Genomic DNA, 20,203 nt, shown 5'->3' on the forward strand with positions numbered 1-20,203 from the left:
TGATTGATTGATAAGCTTCGAATTTAACTCTAATATTTTAGCCTCAGCTTCAGCCAGCAAGCCTTCGGTCGATTGGAGCTCGAAGTCTTTCTTTTCAATGATGGCAGATTGCTCTTTTATTTTGCTTTCCAAGTTTTCAATTATAGCTTCATGCTTTTTGTCCTCCAAGTCTTGTTGCATCTTCAGAGCTTTGCTCAGTAGCATGCTCTGAACAGAAACAACTTATGTTAAGTAATTGTTAACGGCAATAAAAAACAGAGAAAAAGGTTGTTTACCTTGAAGTTAGAATAAAACAAGCTGCCGACGATATGTTGTCGTCGGTAGCGGCTGATGTCTGTCTCTAGCTTCGGAAAACCGATACTCTTCGATAGAGTACCGATTACCTTAGCTCCAGTCTGGTCTCGAATACAGCCTAGTTTTTCATCATCTACACCCCCAAATAGGAGGGCACCTGACTTGTAGCCGCAAGACTTGGCGTAGTCTTTAAGTTCTTCTATTTCGTCCTTCGTCAGTTTTTGCCCAACTAAGTTCTGGAAAGAGTAGGCTTCGTCGTCCGAAGGGTCTTCGGCTATTTCTTTTCCTTTCTCAGGCACTGTGGCCATGGTTTTTTCAGTAGTAGCACCAGCTTCTTCCGCAGCCATGCCTTCCAAAATCTTGTTGATATTCTTAATTGTGGTTTCTAAGTTTGTATCTTCGGCTGTAGCGGCTTCGGCACCCGCGGCCTCCGAAGCTACGCCTTCGACGATTGCTGTACCTTCGGCAGCTGCCGTTTTTTGGATTGATGCCCTTGGCGGCGTCTTGTCGATAACCTCAGTTACCGCAATAATTCTTTGCCGTTTGGGTTTGTTTATCTTCGATTGATCCGGCTCGTCCACCTTTGCAAAAAGCTTCGTCAGTTGGAGCCCTAATGGACTTAGCTTCGTAGGCATGGGTTCAGTCATTACCTTTAAAATTTCCTCCACGTCGCTGGTAGAAGGCGGTGTGGGGGTCCCCTCTTCTTCGGGAGATTTGCGCTTCGGAGCAGATATTTTTCCTTTTTTGAGAATTTTCTTCTCCTTTTCTGGTCTTTCTTCATCCGTGATCGGAGTTTCGGCTATTCTTTTTCTTTTAAGGCCCTCGGCACCCTTGTTCAAATGTTCATAGTCTGGGTATTCGAGGCCTAGGGCGTCAAGCACTCGGTTCAACCTTCGTTTCGGTCGGGCACCGAAGGCTGCTGTCATTAGTTGATCCTCTTTTTTGGAATAATTCCCCAGGATCTCGTTGCACATCACCTCAACGGTCTCTAACCATTCTTTGCAGGGTTTTTTGAAGAACTTCTTGAACTTGAAGTAATAGGGAAGCCGGACAAGCTCTCCCTTCTTCTTCTCTCCCTCTAGCTTCGGCATCTCCCACTCTTTTAGAGTAGGGAAAACTCTGAATGCCAAGAACTCTTGAACTAGATCCCTGGTACCAATATGTTCTGAGATAATTTCAAATTCACCCAGAGCAGCCCAGGTGGGACCTTTTAGGTCGCCAATGTGGCATTGTGGCCTTGTCTCTCCGAAGGTTAACTCCAGAGGGCTTTGAACCAATTTTTCTTTGTCTTCATCGACTTTTACATAAAACCACTCAGATTTCCAACCTGCTGACCATTTGCTTCGGTAGCTGATGACAGGACACTTTGTTGACTTCCGGTAGGCAAAATTGTAGCAACCAAAATTATCATGTAGCCCATCTTTTCTGGCCTTTGTTTGGTAATGTAATTCGTGAGCACGGCAGAAGCTGTCAGCAAAAGGTTCCACAGCTTGGCTTCGGAGGGCCCAGATATAAACATTGAGCCTAACGATGGCGTTAGGAGTCAATTGATGAAAGTAGATACCAAACCTCCTTAGTATCTCCGCAACAATACCGTGGAGAGGGAATCTAAGCCCAGCCTTTAAAAAACTCTTGAAAATAACAATCTCATCCTCCCTTGGCTTCGGGGTGGTTTCTTCTTCCCCGAAGCGGAGTAGCTTCTTCTGGTCCTCTTTGAAATAACCTGCTTTCACCATCTTCGAAAGGTCAGCTTTTGAAACAGTTGATTTCCCAAAATCTAGGTGACTGGGCTTGCTGGGCGTAGCAAGGTGATAGTCATTTTCGGAGTCAGTCCCTTCAATGTTTTCTTCTCCTTCGACAGTTGTTGGGCCTGCTTCAGCAGCAGGCATTTCTTCTGTAGTTAGAAGACCGGAACGCTGCATTGCTTCGGAGATGGGCACAGTGTCTGAACCTTCGGCTTCGTCTCCCTCACGTACAACTTTGGCAGTAGATCGTATTCTCGCCATTTGATTCTAAGTTTGAGAAGTCAAAAACTTTTTTCCTTTTTTCTCTCTCCGAAGCTCTTCTTTCTGACGAAGCGGACGTTGAGAAGCACCTTCGTTCGATTCTGAGACTTAAGCTTCGGCTATGGTGAAAAATTTTGGCAGCGAAACAGTGCAAATAGCAATGAATGCTGTGGTAACTTCACACCCACCTGTTTGTTTATATAGTACTGCAGGTAGGAAGGCGAAGCGGTGGAACTGTTACACCAGGCGCGCAGTAACTCATACCCGCTGCGCAGTGGACCGCAAGGATCAAACAGTAACTCTGCAAGGTGGGACCGACACGCGCTCGGAAGTCGGATCGTTTCTCCGCAACGAGCTCAGGGAAGGTGTTTTTTGGACCTTCGGCTTCCCGAAGCTGAAGAGGCTTTTTTCACGGGTCAAGCTCGTTACGAAGAACGATCTAGCACCGCGAAAGGGGCTACTGTTGGGGTCGTGCTTCGGTGCGCCGAAGGTCTCACACGAAGAAGCAGCTTCGGCTGAAGTCGTCTCCAGGAAATGGCCGAAGGTCCCTTTTTCATGGAGCTTCGGCGTTTTAAACCGACATAGAGATAGAATGACCTTTTTATACATATAGGTCTGAGTCAATGCTGTAAACTTTCGCAAGGGGCATAATTGTAATTTGTCACAGGCTGCGACCTGTGCCTATAAATAGATGAACAGTACCTCTGTACTGTTCACGCGAACTTATCATTTGCTTTCGCATCACGCTTGTACTTTTGCCTTCCGCAGGACCGAAGGTACATTTGTAATTCAGAATCATTTATATTCATTGATACAAGTAGAGATAATTCTATGACAATATTTAAATGTTTATTTCATATTCTATGATTTATGTGAATGCTTCATTCTTCGTTGTTATGCTTACGAAGGTATGACCTTCGTAACCTTCGTCCGAGATGCTATATATCCCGAGGGGATATATTGTTATGGAGGACGAAGGACCTTAACGCTTAACATTTTTTGTGTTGCCTTGTTCTTAATTCTTAGCATTTGAGAACAAGTCCCCAACACCTGCTAACGAACTAAACTAGGGTTTTGAACGACATAAAGCTAGAAAAGTGTGTACTAATGAAAGTGCAAAACACACTTTGAATGGATTCCCCTAAACCGTGAACTAAATGTGCCACTGGATCTTCGAATACATACACACCAAGAAAAGAAGTAAAAGTAACAAACAAGTTCATATTAACATCACCTTCGTACCACTAGATCTTCGGACGCAACAAGAAGAACCCGATTAGTCGGCGAAATCTGAAGATCACATGTAACACGTAAATCGTTACTAACCCGTTCTGAAATAGTCGTTAATAGAGGGGGGAAGTATTAACCACAGATGTGGATGCAACCTAAACCCTAATCACTACATGGGGGAGGAACGGATCCGTAACAGCACGGCGTAGGATAAGACAGGGTCGAGATGGAGGTGACAAATATGGTACCTGCAAAGACAAGGAGATGCGATGGGGGCGCAGTCCAACCTTGACGATGCCTGTGTGATTTGGCGATGGAGTTGCGCCGGTGTGGTCAAAACCCTGACGAACTGAATGGTCACGAACCTTATCGAAATGATGACGAGCGGATTCGTTACGGCATGGAGGATAGGAACCTCTTACCTGTGAGGAAGGCGGCGAGAGAAGTAGAGGGACTGCGGACCAGGCCCGCAACCCGCTGCGGCGGCGGTGGCGGCGGGAGTTGCGAGGGGAGAGAACTGCGGTGCCGAGTGGTCCAACCCTAGCGAAAGCCTGGCTTCAAGCGGACGCTAACTGCGGGCGGCTTTTTGGTTCCAGTAGGCAGGCGGCTTCTCAGCGAAGCGCGGTGCCGAAAAGCTGCCCCAAAATCTAGGCGTTTGGGAGTCGCTTCAGCTTCTGGCGGCCAAAAGCCGCCAAGAAGCTGAACCAAATAGGGACCTAGTGCCGTTTTCCCCTTCTAGCTCTCAAACTCAGCCATAATCACCATAGAACCGAGAAAAGCGAGAGAAAGTCGAGACGACCTCGCCGCCGCCCTGCTCTTTGCCACGACCTTCGCCGCTTGCTTCAATTGGTGTTCATGGGGGTTCACCGGTGGCCGAGGATCGTGCGAGTGTGGGTAGCTACTCGCACTGCTGACCAGCGTCCGCTCAATTCCTCGTCGATAGTGCGGCGGATTCACAAATCCTCACCCCATCGTGCCAGCGTCCTCCTCCTCGTCATCCTCGGTGAGACCTTCTCCCTACCTCGCCTTATTCCCCTCCTTGAATAGTACCATGGCTGCGCCAAATTGTTGTGCTCGCCGATTGCGGATTTGGCGCCGGGCTTAGGTCCTTGTTTCGGCGCTGCTCGTGTAGTGGGCAATGGTGTGGGGCACGCGGTAACCGATGCATTGCTTCCCCATTAGTTCACCCAAACCTCCTCTGGGTGTAGCACTGATCCATTCCAAGAATGGTGTAGTCGAGCCTCTACTAGGGTTTTTCCAGCCATGGCGTCGCCGTGGTTGCCCGTCGCCGCTGGGCTGGGTTGGGAGGGGGTGACAGTGTGGGTTGGGGCTGCGATCTGCGTCGTTGGATCTTTATCCTACGCCCTTGATTAAACCTGGCGGAGCGTTTTCGGCTGGAACGGTTTGCGACCTTTGATGTGAAATCCAGTGGTAGAGAGCAGATCATTGTTACATTAAATCCTTACCGTTGGCTCCCAATCGGGTGGTTAGCTGTGGCGCTCTGATTTTTATCCACACAGGTCTAATCTAGGCCACTAAAGTCTAATCTATCGGCTCAGATTTGTTGATACCCCTTCGGCTAGGCTAATTTGTAATGATGTCCCTGAATTTAGTGAAATCACCCCGCAATCCGCAAACGACTGTATTCTGAGTCTCGGGATTCTTATGTAGAAGCCCCTGCACTTCTCTGTTTTTGGTGCACAGTCCAGAGACCAGAAGAATTAGATAATTAATTATAGAAATTGATTTTTAATACGAAAATAATTCAAGAAACTTGTATAATTCATATTTATTTCATTTTAAGTCCAAATTGATCCATTCCAGTTCCTATAATTTTGTAATAATATTGTTCATCACATAGTGTCTCTGTTCTAACATGAAAACTGTATTAATATTGATCTCTTAATTATTTTTGTACCAAACACATAAAACTTTTGGAAAATCATATCTCGAAATCCGTAACTCCGAATTTAGTGATTCTTTTTCCTATGACCTCGTTTAATGCGTAGATTATTAATATGTATTTTGTATACATGTTTGGTGTTATGTTAATTTTTCCCTTGTACTATGCTTGTTTGTATTGTGGCGAGTAGAAGAGCCAGTGGCTGAGGAGTCAGGTGTTCAACAGGTAGAAGTTACTGAGCAGTAGCTCATTGAAGGCAAGTTGTTCCCTTGACCACTTTTATTACCCAATAATGTTCTTTATAATCATTTGTTCATGCATAGGCTTAATTCTGATGGGACCCAATAGGTCACCTAGTCTGGTTATCTTTTCACCTTGTTTACCCCTAAACTATTTGGGTAGTTTTTGTTATTGCTCTTTATGATTTTGGGATTAATATTACTGTTGGTCCTTGTTCTTGAATGCTATACATCAAGAACAAAGGAACACAATTGTTAATGATTAAAGACCTTCGTCCTTCGATGCATTATCTCCTTTCGGATATAATGATCTTCAGACAAAGGTCATGAAGGACATACCTTCATCATCTCAGTAAACAAATATAAACGAAAGTACATGAAATACAAATATGAAAAATATTGATATATCAGTAAATTATTTATATTCTCATTTTATAAACATGAATAAATATCCACAATATTTATATTACATTGATACCTTCGGCTTGCCAGAAGGTGAAAATGCGAGATTGACGCAAGAGTGATTACAATCCAGTGTGAACAGTACAGGGGTACTGTTTATCTATTTATAAGCACGGGACGCAGCCCGGACAAAATTACATCCATGTCCCTGATAACTAAATATAATCATAATGCGAACTATTAAGGACTATATAGTCTTTTCCTCTTTAAGTCGGTATCGTCCTTCGACTTTATTATAATACCAAGTCGAAGCTCTTTCAGTCGTAGCTTCGGCTTTTGTCCGCATCATCTTCGGCTTATATCTTCATGTCGCACCTGCCTTTGTACTGTCTTACCGAAGGTGTTTTTGCCTTGAGGATCTTCGGTGGAGAAGAAGACCCCCAACAGTAGCCCCTTCGCGGTGGTAGATCGTTTTTTATAACGAGCTCGATCCACGAAAACATGAAGGCTTCAGAATGCCGAAGGTCCGAAAAATACCTTCCCTGAGCTCGTTGCCGAGAAACCATTATAATATTCCGGACGCCAAATGGTCCACCGCTCAGCCAGTGCGAGCAGTATGGTGGTTCGCCTTTTCCCCTACATCACTATATAAACAGACGGGTTGGTGAGGAGTTACCACAACTAGGGATGAAAACGGTTTCGGAATTTTTCGGTATTCCGGAAACCGATTTCAAAATTTTTCGATCGGATTCACCGGTAACGGTATTTTTCGAAAACAGAATCGGTTTTCAGAATTTTCTATCGAAATCGGCGTGGTGTTTTACCGACTGTTTCCTTCGGTTACCGGTTTTTGTCAAAAATTACCGGATTTGTGTCTCAAAATTTTTGGGAAGAGTGTCTCGGAATTTTCTGAAATTGTGTCTCGGAATTTTTTTTGGAATTTTCTAGCATGTGATTTTTTCGCATCGCGTGTACGTCTCTGGATAAGGATTACTTATTTTTGTATTTTTTGGATGCCTTAATATTTTTTTTGGGATATATGGTGTTGGAAGGCAGTTGAGATTAACGATTTGGTCTCTTGAATGAATCCACCCTTTTCTATGCACATGTTATGTATTAGTAATATATAATGATAGAGCCGACAGTCTGTCTTTTCCACACAATAGGTTTTAGGGTTTTCCTGTGAGGATGTGAAAAAACTCTTTATAAGAGGAAAAAATATTTCATGAGTAAGCATGCCATGTCAGCTAAATCGAGTGGATATTGTGAATTGTGAACTTTCAGTCTGTGTTATATTGTGAACTTGTGATTTTTGTAAACTTTTTATATTATAAATTTTTGATCCTTGTGAACTTGTTATATTGTGAACTTGTTATATCATGAATTGTGAACTTGTGATCTTTGTGATCTTTTGTCAACTTTGTTGTATTGTGAAGTTTGATATGTTTACCGATCGTATTTTAGATTTCGACCGTTACAGGTGTATTTTCCGCACCGAACTTTTGTTTCCGATGTTTCCAAAATACCGATATCATTTCCGTTTCCGGAGTTACCGTTTTTGATTTTGTTTCCAATAAAAAATATGAAAACGGTAATGGTTTTAATGTTTACCGACCGTTTCCGACCGTTTTCATCCCTAACCACAGCATTCATTGCCATTACACTGTTGTGCTGTTAAAAATTTTAACCATAGCCGAAGCTCTCTGTATTGCATTTTCGAGCAAACGCTTCGTCACTGGAGATTAGCTTCGTCTTAGGAAAAGCATAGACACAAATGGCCAGAGTTTGATCCACTGCTAGGGTGTCTCGTGAGGGGGACGAGACCGAAGCTACCGAAACAGCACCCATATCAGAAGTAATGAAGCGATCAGGTCTAGTTGTGCTAGGGGAAGTTACTGACGAAGGTGCTTCCAATGCCGAAGCTGGACAAACTGTGGTTGAGGGTGAGATTGATAATGAAAACGAAGAGGATAACAACATTCTGAACCCGACAAAGCCTAGTCATCTTGAATTTGAAAAATCTATTGTAACAGAAGATGACATGACTATGATGAAAAAACTGGGCTATTTCGGGGAGTCTGAGAGCAAGCTTGTTAGATTTGCTGGGGAAGAGGTAATTCCAGAGCCGAGAGAGGACGAAGTTATCATCTTTAAGAGCTTCTTCAGAGCAGGGCTTCGGTTCCCCCTAAATGACATGATAGGGGAGGTTCTAAAGAACTTTGAAATATACCTTCATCAGCTGACCCCCAATGCTATTGTTAGACTTAGCGTCTTCATATGGGCTCTCCGAAGCCAATGAATGGATGCCAATGCCGAAGCTTTTTGCCGGGTGCACGAGCTACACTACCAGACGAAGGCTAGAGCAGATGGCCTTCACAAGAACTTTGGCTGTTATAATTTTGCGTATCGGAAGAATACGAAGGCCCCGGTTATTGGCTATCACACCAAGTGGCCAACCGGGTGGACTAATGAATGGTTTTACATGAAAGCTGATGAGAAGAAGAGGGAAAAACTCATGCGTATGATAATGAGTCCCCTGAAGCTGAACTTCGACATGACTCGACCCTTGTGCAACATGCAGTTAGGGTCCCCTTGCCAATTGGCCGAAGTTGAATTTAGAGTGGTGCTGGGCACATCAGTACTAGGGACTTAGTGCAAGAGTACTTATCAAACAGAACATATCCAACTTCTAGTGGTTAGGGAATGCCGAAGAGAAAAGAAGTGGGAAAGAAGCATGAACTTGTACGACTCTCCTATCGCTTTAAGTTTGAGAAACAATTCAAAAAACCTTGCAAAGAATGGCTGGAGATGATCGAGACCATGTGTAATGAAATACTTGGTAATTATACCAAGAAAGAAGATCAGTTGATGACTGCAGCCTTCGGTACCCGGCTGAAATGAAGATTGAATCGGGTAATGGACGTCTTAAATTTCGAATACCCCAACTATGAAAAGCTTGACAAAGGGGCCGAAGGGGTGAAAAGGAAAAGGGTTGTCAGCATCCTGAATAGGCAAGCTGCCCGGCTAATAAAAGATGATGAGAAAATTTTGAAGAAAGCGAAAATAGCTCCTGAGCCGAAAGTGACATCCTCTAAAAAGCGAAGGCTTGATACAACACCCTCTACTGAGCCGAAGGTGGATGAGACAGAAGAAGCTCCTTCAACACCCTCTCCTGTCGAAGTGGCAGAAATTTTAAAGGTAATGACTGACTCCCTGCCCATCATGTTGCTAAGTCTTCTGGGACCAGAACTGATGAAATTTTTACAGAAGAAAGAACAACCTTCGGCTGCAAAGGAGAAGGTTGAAGGGCAAAAGAAACAAAGAATAGTCAACATGATGCAAGCCATTGAGCGAACCCCGCCTTCAGCTTCAGCGGCCAAAATAGTGACTGCTGTGGGTGCCGAAGCCGATGCTGCTACCGAAGCTAAAAAACTCGCAACCACAATGTTGGGAATTGACAAGCTTATATCAGATATGGTTGCGGAGGATACAGGTGTGGCTGCGGAGGAAAGCATGGCCGCAGTGCCTGATAAAGGGAAGAAAGTTGTTGATACTTCTTCGGGAGAGAAAGATTTTGACCTTCGGCACCTGGTTGGCCAGGAACTGTCCGAGGCAGACAAGGAGGAGTTAAAAGAATATGCAATACCCTGCGGCTATTAGCCAGGATCTTTGCTCTTCAGCGGGGTTGATGAAGAAATTTTGGGATGTATTCGCGACCGCACCAGGGCGAAAATAATCAGCACTCTGTCTAAGAGTGTTGGTTTCCCGAAGCTGGAGCCTGACATCAGTGATTACCAACGGCAACACATTGTCGGTAGCCTATTTTATTCCAATTTCAAGGTGAAATCTTTGTCTAGATTTTTGTTACCTTCGTGATGGATTAAAATGTTCTAACTTTAACTTGTTTTCGCAGAGCATGCTGCTAAGTAAAGCGCTAAAAATGCAGCAGGATTACGAAGATAAGAAAAATGAAACAATAATTGAAGGCTTGGAGAACAAGATTAAAGATTTTGAAGCTTCTCTAGAGAAGAAAGATTTCCTGCTACAAGCAGCCGAAGGTTCCCTCGTGGAAGCACAAGCTGAAAATACTAAATTAAGCGAGGAACTTGACAATGCTCAAAGAACTTTAAAGAAAGAATCAGAGCGCTTCAAGCAGGAAAGAAAAGAACTGCAAGCAAAAGCTGAAGCCGAAGCTGAAAATAATACAAAGCTACGGGAATCACTGAAAGACCTTCAGAATAAGTGCTCGGATTTTGCCACCCGCTGCGTGCATCGACTAAAAGGAATATTCAACTCGGTTGGGGCTAGTTATGAAGAAATTGCCCCTTCGGCCAAAGATATTCCCAAAACCTTCGAGCGTATTGAAAATGAAGTTGATGTGCTCGATGAAGTTATAACTGGGCACGGGGATTTATGTGCTCTGTTAGATTCTCATGGCACGATTGCTGCATTTTTGAAGGCCAGATGCACTCTTGCCCAAACAGTTAATAAGCCAACCTTCAGCCTCTCGTCGTCAGACCTAGTTGATGTTCTTGGTGAAGCCCGAAGCATTGGAAACAGATTTATCACTCAAATAGGGCTAAGGGCGGTCGTGAGCTTGCTGGAGATGAAGCTCGGAAACTGCTCAACTCGGTATGAGATTTTGACCTATCTTTTACCTTGATTTTTCTTTATTACATTTGTGTTTACCTTATATTGTCATCTGTCTGCAGGATGGTGGCGCCAAAGGTCGCTAAGCCGAAGCTTGTTCCGAAGGTCGCTGAGCTGAAGCTTCTTTTTGTAACTACCTATAGAAAACTTAGGGTCTCTTTGCATTATTTAGCAAAAGATTGTAATTGAGAGCTGAACACAACATTGTACATATTTGTCCATACCGAATATAATTTTACCTCTCCGTCCATGTATGAATTGCTTTGTTGTGGATGAAACCCACAGTTACAATTTTTGAGCTGAAGGCGAAAAACACCTTCCCTTCTTTTCGTTCACATCGAAGCATTTTTTCATTGTACAAAGTGCCTTTGTATTCCAGTCTTGTCTGAGACGAAGCATCTTCGTATTCAACGAAGCATTTTGTCACCAAAGACAGGCAACTTTTTTCTTTCATGTTAATGCCTATGCTTCATCTCATGATAATGATGATCCTACGAATGTCTAATAAATGCTTGTATGAATGCAAAGAATGATGCGATGAAATATGCACATGTATGACCCGAACACACACGAAACCATACCCAGACTCTGCATCCCCTTAGGAACAAATTTTGAGTCTCTTCACCTTCTATTTCGGTGGCATTTAAGCTCGGCATCCCCTTAGGAACGTCTTTTGAGCTTCTTCACCTTCTATTTAGGTGGTATTTAAGCTTCGCATCCCCTTAGGAACGTCTTTTGAGCTTCTTCACCTTCTATTTCGGTGGTATTTTGGCTCTGCATTCCCTTAGGAACGACTTTTGAGCTTTGGAACTTACTCTGCGCTCCCTTAGGAACGACTTTTGTAGCTTTGGAACTTACTATGTGCTCCCTTTGGAACGACTTTTGTAGCTTCGTCACCTTCCGGGTGACATTGTAACTCTGCATCCCCTTAGGGACGACTTTTGAGCTTTTCCATGTTCTTTTTGCACTCGATGGTGTGGATTCTGATGTTACATGTTACATTCTTGGGGGAATTGGACCCTTGTATTGCATAGGGCTAAACAAAAAATGAAGATTACAACCTATGGCCCCATTAAAAACCTTTCTCCCCTCCTGAAAGGAAAAGGGTGCCATAGGAAAAAAATAAAAAAATTACATCAATTACACATAATATCGCCGAAGCTCATCCGCATTCCAAGACTTGGGTATGTCGTTGCCGTCCATATCCTTCAGTCTGTAAGAACCAGGTCTTGATGAAGATACTACTAGAAAAGGGCCTTCCCACTTCAGCTGAAGCTTCCCCACTGTATCTAGGTTAGCTATCCTTTGAAGCACCAAATGGCCTGGTTTGATATTTTTCAATCGAACTTTTCTATCAAGCCATTTTATTATTTCGGCCTGGTACTTATTGATGTGCTCTATGGCCTGAAGTTTGGTCCCTTCTATGGTGTCTTTTGTTATTTGGCAATCAGCTTCATCCTCCGTCGAAGCTATGGTTCTTATTGAACCCGTTCTTGCTTCTTCCGGTGTTATTGCTTCGTCACCGAACAAAAGCTTGAATGGAGTAAAACCTGTTGACCTTGAGACAACAATGTTGTGGTTCTACACCACCTTTATTAATTCATATGGCCACTTTCCTCTGGGCTGATTGAAGATTGACTTCATTATTCCTGTTATTATAATTCCATTTGCTCTTTCTACTAATCCATTTGATTTTGGATGCCTTACTGACGCAAAGTGTATTTTTGTACCAATCTGGTCACAAATAACTTTGAACATTTCAGCATCAAATTGAGTTCCGTTATCGACTGTAATAGCCTTCAGCACACTGAAGCGGCAAACAATATTATGCCAGAAGAACTTCTGGACTGTGGCCGAAGTTATTATAGCTAGGGGTTTAGCTTCGATCCACTTTGAGAAATATTCCACTGCTACCACAACATATTTCAAGTTTCCTTGTGCTGGTGGAAGTGGGCCTAACAAATCTAGGCCCCATCTCTGTAGTGGCCAAGTAGGTTGAATCAGTTGTGTTAGAGACGAAGGTTGTTTCAGGTCTCTGGCACACTTCTGACAGTTTTCACATTTCTAGACCAAGTCCGCTGCATCCAAAGCTGCCTTCGGCCAATAAAAACCGTGTCTAAAAACCTTTCCCAGTAAAGGTCTGGACCCAATGTGAGCTCCACACAGTCCTGCATGTATCTCCTTAATTAATTCATGTCCTTCATTTCTGGACAAGCATTTGAGCAACGGGGAGCAAACTCCATGCTTGTATAACTCCCCTTCTATTATTACATAAGGTCTTGTCCTTGCTTCCATTCTCTTGTTATAAGCTTCGTCATCTGAAAAATAGTTGCCCTGGAGAAAGGATACTATTTCGGTCCTCCAGTCTTCACTATGTACAGGTGAGATTGTGAGCACTGCTCTTTCCATGAGCTCGACTGAAGGTGCTTTTATTGTTTTAAAAAATACTTCCGAAGGCAAAGGGAGCCCTTGTGCCACTGATTTAGCTAATAAATCTGCACGCTCATTCTCTCCCCTTGGGATATTTTTTACAGAAAAACCTTCGAAAAAAGCTTCCAACCATCGGACTGCATCCAAATACTTTTCAAGCTTCGGGTCTCTTGCCTTGCTGCTTTTATCCACATGGCCCGAAATAACTTGCGAATCGGTTTTAAGGATTGCCTTCTTATTCCCATTGCCTTTAGCTTCCTAAGCCCCAAAAGAAGAGCTTCGTACTCGGCAATGTTATTTGTATAGCTGAAGTCTAACTTTATTGCATAACATGTTCTGACTTTAGAAGGTGTGACTAGGACATCAGCTGCTCCTACACCGAAGGTCCCCCAAGATCCATCGCAAAATACCGTCCAAGCTTCTACATCGCTTGTTGCTTCTTCATCGTGAGCCCCTAGCGTCCAATCAGCAATGAAGTCTGCTAACGCCTGAGATTGAACTGAGGATCTGTGCACGTAATCAATGGTGAATTCGTTAAGTTCCACGGCCCATTTTTTGATCCTTCCTGTAGCATCTCTGTTCCTCATTATGTCCTTCAGGGGTTGCGATGAAGGCACTATTATGTGATATGCTTGAAAGTAATGCCGAAGCTTCCTCGAGGCCATCAATACAGCATACAGTACCTTCTCCAACTCTGTGTAATTTTTCTTTGAAGGACTGAGTACTTCAGAAACTAAGTATACTAATGCTTGCTTTTTTATCTGGCCCTCTTGTTTTCTTGTACAAGTGCTGCACTAACCGTAGCATGGGAAGCAACCACATATAGAAGTAACAGAGCTCCTGATGAAGGTGGGGTAAGAGTTGTCAGATCTATCAAATACTACTTCAGCTCTTCGAAGGCTTTCTGCTAAGCTAGACCCCATTGGAAGACTTCGACTGGTTTCAGTATTTCAAAAAAGGTAGATTCCTCTCTGCTGATCTTGGAATGAATCTGTTCAACGATGCCAGCCTTCCTACCAACCGTTGAGCCCCCTTCTTTGAATTTGGTGGCTCCATCCGAAGGATAGCTTCGATCTTGCTTGGATTAGCTTCGATGCCTTTTGTTGATACCAGGCAACCAAGAAACTTGCCCTTCTTCACTCCGAAGACATATTTTTCTAGATTTAACTTGAGACCTGCTTGTCTGAAATTGACAAACGTCTCTTGCAAATCAGCAACATGATTTTCTTACTTTGTGCTTTTCACTATGATGTCATCGACATATGTCAGCACATTCCTGCCAATTTGGGAGTGAAGAACCTTGACAGTCATTCTGCTGAAGCTTCCTCCAGCATTCTTGAGCCCCTCAGGCATCTGAAGGTAACAATAGGTACCACTAGGAGTTATGAAGCTTGTCTTTGGCTCATCCTCCTTCATCCAGATTTGATGATAACCCGAGTAGCAGTCCAATAAACTCATGAGTTCTGAAGAAGCTACTGCATCTACAAGGGAATCTATTCTTGGTAGTGGGAATTCATCCTTCAGACATGCCTTGTTGAGATCTGTGAAATCAATGCACATTCTCCATTTTCCATTAGCTTTCTTTACCATGACAGTGTTGGCCAGCCACTCTGGGTATGTTACTTCTCTGATAACACCAGCACTTAGAAGTCTCTTCACTTCATTTTGTGCACCTTCGGCTTTATCATCGAACATTTTTTGAAGCCTCTGCTTTCTTGGTCTGAAGGACGGGTCCACATTGAGTGAATGCTCAATAACATCTCTATTGACACCACAGAGATCATTAGCTGTCCAAGCAAAGACATCTTTGTTGTTGAACAAGAATCTTAGCGAAGTCTTTTCCTGTTTATCAGATAGCTGAGATCCCAGCAATACTTTTTGCTCTGCTATGTCTTCACATAAAAGCATAGGCATCGGCTGATCTACTGAAGCAGCCTTCTCTCTTTTATGTTTATATTGCTGATAAGCTTCGACTTCATCTATATTATGAATAGCCTTCAAATCCATCCAACTCCCTTCAGCCCTCCTGCCAGCTTCTTGACTCTCGTGTACAGCAATGGGCCCTTGTTCCGAAGGTATCTTCATGAAAAGATATGCTAGATGAAGTATTGCTTTTTCGAAGGAATTAAGCGTCCCTCGACCAATGATTGCATTGTATGGATACTCCATATCAACAATGTCAAAGACAATCTGTTCTGTTCTTGTGTTGTGAACATATCCGAAGGTAACTGACATTGTTATCTTGCCAAGTGCCACAATCTGTCTTCTTCCAAAGCCACAAAGAGGGTGTGTTGCATCATGTATCTTATCCTCTGGCTCTTGCATCTGCCTGAAAGCCTTTACAAAGATGATATCCGCTGCATTGCCTGTGTCCAACAGGACATTGTGGACCAAAAATCCTTTGATAACACAAGATATGACCATTGCATCGTTCTGAGGATAATCCTTGAGCTGAAGGTCTTCCTGAGAGAAGGTAATTCAAATATGAGACCACTTGGACTTGATGAAGGGTCCTTGCACCCCAACATGTTGTACCCTTCTCTGCGCTTCTTTCTTCTGCTTCTTGTTGGCTGGTTCAAAACTTGAGCCGCCTGTGATTGGGAGCACCAGCTTCATGGCCGAAAGTGCTAGAGCTTGGTTGTTTTGCGAAGCCATCGTCGCAACTGTGGAAGTGAGTTCACCGGAGATGGGCGCCAATGTTGGTCCTTGTTCTTGAATGCTATACATCAAGAACAAAGGAACACAATTGTTAATGATTAAAGACCTTCGTCCTTCGACGCATTATCTCCTTTCGGATATAATGATCTTTAGACGAAGGTCATGAAGGACATACATTCATCATCTCAGTAAACAAATATAAATGAAAGTACATGAATACAAAAGAATATGAATAATAATGATATATCAGTAAATTATTTATATTCTCATTTTATAAACATGAATAAATATCCACAGTATTTATATTACATTGATACCTTCGGCTTGCCAGAAGGTGAAAATGCGAGAGTGACGCAAGAGTGATTACAATCCAGCGTGAACAGTACAGGAGTACTGTTCATCTATTTATAAGCACGGGACGCAACCCAGACAAAATTACATCCATGTCCCTGATAACTAATTATAATCATAATGCGAACTATTAAGGACTATATAGTCTTTTCCTCTTTAAGTCGATATCATCCTTTGACTTTATTATAATACCAAGCCGAAGCTCTTTCAGTCGTAGCTTTGGCTTTTGTCCGCATCATCTTTGGCTTATATCTTCATGTTGCACCTGTCTTTGTACTGTCTTGCCGAAGGTGTTTTTGCCTTGAGGACCTTCGGCGGAGACGAAGACCCCCAACAATTACATTATGATTATGTTCCAATTATTTATTATTGTTCTATTTTTGTTCATGATAAGACTACTATTTTATTTGGAACATGGAGCTTAACTTGCGAAACACGTGCCACCACAAGGGTGAAATGGGACGCCCTTGGCTGACTAACTAGGAAAGCTAGTGGAGGACTACCTTACCCGATAGGGGCAAGGGCAGTAGGGGAGTAGGCGTGTAGGGAGGTTCCCGGGTTGATTTTGCTGCGATGGCGGTCATGAAAGGGAAATGTGCCCTTGGGCCATTTCTATAATGTTTTGGTGATTAAATGTCCAACACATATTGATGAAGTACTTATGTGCTAAATGAGTGAGAAGTGCAAATCAAAGAAAAAGGTATGGTTCTAGACCTAGTGAATTGTTTTATGTACTAACATGGTTATCTAAGTGCTAGAAACAGTGTCGAGAAAAGAAGATTTGAATTGAAGAAAAGTTGGCAAAGTTCAGCCAACACCAGCTCGGGCCTAGCACATCGGACTGTCCGGTGGTGCACCAGACAGCGTCCGGTGCACCAGGCTAGCTCGGCGTCAACTGGGAGCTCTTGGGAAAAGAGAAGGAGATGTGGCTATAAAGCACCGGACTATCCGGTGGTGCACCGAACTGTCCGGTGAGTCAACGGCGCCAGCAGCCAACGGTCGTCCATGCAATCAATGCGCGACACGTGGTCCGTGCCAATGGTCGGTTGGGCACACCGGACTGTCCGGTGCGCCATTGAGCCCGAAGGACCAACGATCGGCTGTGCCCGGTATGAAAGGAAATCGAGCACCGGACTGCTGCAGTGGCTGTCCGGTGGTGCACCGGACTTTCCGGTGCACCACTCGACAGAAGGCAAGAATTGCCTACCAAATTGATGTACAACGGCTCCTAGCTGCCTTGGGGCTATAAAAGGGACCCCTAAGCGCATGGAGCAGAATACCAAGCTTTCAAGAAACATTCTAAGACTCCGTCTCCATGCATTTGATTCGTTGTGTTTGTGATTTGAGCTTCGTTTGAGTTGCGAACTCCCTGTGCTGTGTTTCGAGCTCAAGTCTTGACTTGTGTGCGTGGTTGTGCTACGGATTTGAGTCTTGCATGTGTTGCTCTGCCATCCTTACTCTTGTGCTTTCTTTGTGATCTATATTGTAAGGGCGAGTGGCTCCAACTTGGGGAGATTCTTCGCAAACGGGAAGAACACTCTGAAAGGAAAAGACCGTGGTATTCAAGTTGATCATTGGATCACTTGAAAGGGGTTGAGTGCAACCCTCGTCCATTGGGATGCCACAACATGGAAGTAGGCAAGTGTTACTTGGCCGAACCACAGGATAAAAATCGCGTGTCTTTTGTGTTGCTTTTCTATGATTGCTTTTATTCACAAGAACTCGCTTCAAAGCTACTTAGTCGCAATAACACTTTAATAATCGAGGTTGTGGCTATTTAGTGTTTGATTTTACAGGATCACCTATTCACCCCCCTCTAGGTGCTCTCAATTGGTATCAGAGCCGTACTCTTCATCTAAGGGACTAACCGCCCGAAGAGATGGATCCTAAGGGAAAGGGGATGGTGGTCAACGACAAGGAGGAGTCTCTCTTCAACAAGCCAAGAGACGACAAGCCCGCTGACTCAGGCTCGAGTCACAAAAAGAGGGACGGGAAGAAGAAGAGAGGCATCAAGAAGATCATCTACTACGACAGCGATGCATCTTCTTCTTCACCAAGGGACGACGACGACGACTCCTCGTCCAAGAAAAAGACGGTTAATCAAAACTACTCCTTTGATATTCCCGTATGCCATACAATTCAAATGCGCATTTACTATCAATTCCTCTTGGAAAATCTCCACAATTTGATGGAGAAGACTATTCATTTTGGAGTCATAAAATGCGTAGTCATCTATTTTCTTGTAACACCCCAGGTGTTACCAAGGTGCTGGCTTCCTAATGGCACATATACCTATTATCACATGTGGTTAAAACTTGGAGGAGAGGGAGCACTTAAGACCTTGGAAGCATGAGTGAGTCAAGAAATGCCAAGCACCAGAGCATTACCCAAGCTTTTAGGCAATAATCACCTTGGGCCCCCTCTCTTGAAGCCTTTAGTTGAGAGAAAGATTAGGCAAATGCACATTTCATAATTTAAACCCTTAACCAAAGTTTAAGAGTATCAAAATGTTTACAAAAGACAGTAAAAGAACTTTACAAAAAGACCCCTAAAAGACCCCTAAATCAGCCCCCAAGTGGAGAACACTATGGAATCACCCCCATTCCTTCTAAGTCAAAAAGCAACCCTAATCTAGAGATCAGGGGTGTTCACCTATCTAATGGCACCAAAACCCCAGGGTCTAAATAGCAAAAAGGAGCCAAATTATCTAAGGAACCCCCTGGAAGAGTTTGAACCCAAGCCAAGACCGTTTGACATGAGTTGGCACCTGTTTTGTCTCGGGTTGAACAGTGCAGACAGACAAGACTTGGCGCCACCATATCTTCTAAACCAGACCCGATCTTCCCTTGGAACATACATGAACTAGATAGCCCTAGGTGCAGGGAAGAAATCTTACACAAGCCATAGGGCAAGATTCGCACGTTTGGCTGCTCAGCAGGCACAAGAACAAGGGCAGAAAGCAACGGTCACGTGTTCGACGCGCTCTGGGCTCGCCAGAGCACGCCCGACGCGTGCCCCGCGTCGCGCCAAAGCCCAGCCGGCGCCATGGCCCTCGCCCGCGCCTATAAAGCACCTAGGGACTTCGACCGTACCCCTCCGCACGCGCTCGACCTCACCAGAGCCCAAAACCACCGGCGTTTACCCGTGCACGGCGTGCCCGCGGCTGCCCGATCCCCCTGCCACTGTAGACCGGCCAACAGGACCCTTCCCAACCCCGTCCGACCCTCGGAGAAGACTGTGCACACCTCGGTCAAGCTCCCCGAGCGAGGAATCGGAGTTTGCTTCGTCGGAGAGGCCAATCCACGGTCGCCGGACTCCACCCGACCGCCGGCGAGTGTAGACCGGGTAATCCTCTGCTCCATTCTTCGATTCTTTGTGCACACAGCCTCTACGTCACCCCGTGAAGCTCACCGTGCCATTGGATTTAACTAGGTCGCCGTGGTTTGGCCGGAGCACCCGCCGCCGACGAGAGCACCCGCCTGCGCACGTGGACCGGACGATTCCGGCCACCCCCGCCGTCGAGCCGTACACCGTTGTGACCGCCAGGACCTCCCGAAGCCAACCCCGCCCCTTGCCGGACCTCTCTCGCCGCCGGTAAGCCTAGCCGCCCTTTTCTTTGTCGCGGGTACTGTTTAAATCTAGGGAGGGACCGCGGGGGAGAAGAAGAGAAGGCTAGGGGGTTTTGCGCATTGTCAGTGACTCAGAGGAATAGTAGCGCGAGGGTATAACTGAGAGAGTTAGTTTGAAAATAACCCGAGGACTTCGGGGCAAAGTGGTTTTTCCAGGAAACCTTTTAATAAATGTGATTTAAATTCAAACAGAACTTGAATAATTCATATCTTCTGTTTTATTCACCCAAATCAAGTCAAACCAATTTTGCCAGATCTTAAATAATGTAAACTACTTAATAAAAATATAAAACCCCTAAGTGCTACAGAAAACTTTAGGGTTCTGATTTAATTATTGTTTTGGCCAAAAGATAAATAATAGGAAGAAAAATAGTTGCACTATTTAACTGAGGTTAAGAAAATTTGGAGAAG

Source organism: Zea mays, chromosome 10 (assembly GCF_902167145.1).
Source record: "Zea mays cultivar B73 chromosome 10, Zm-B73-REFERENCE-NAM-5.0, whole genome shotgun sequence".
In the NCBI taxonomy this organism is placed as follows: Eukaryota; Viridiplantae; Streptophyta; class Magnoliopsida; order Poales; family Poaceae; genus Zea; species Zea mays.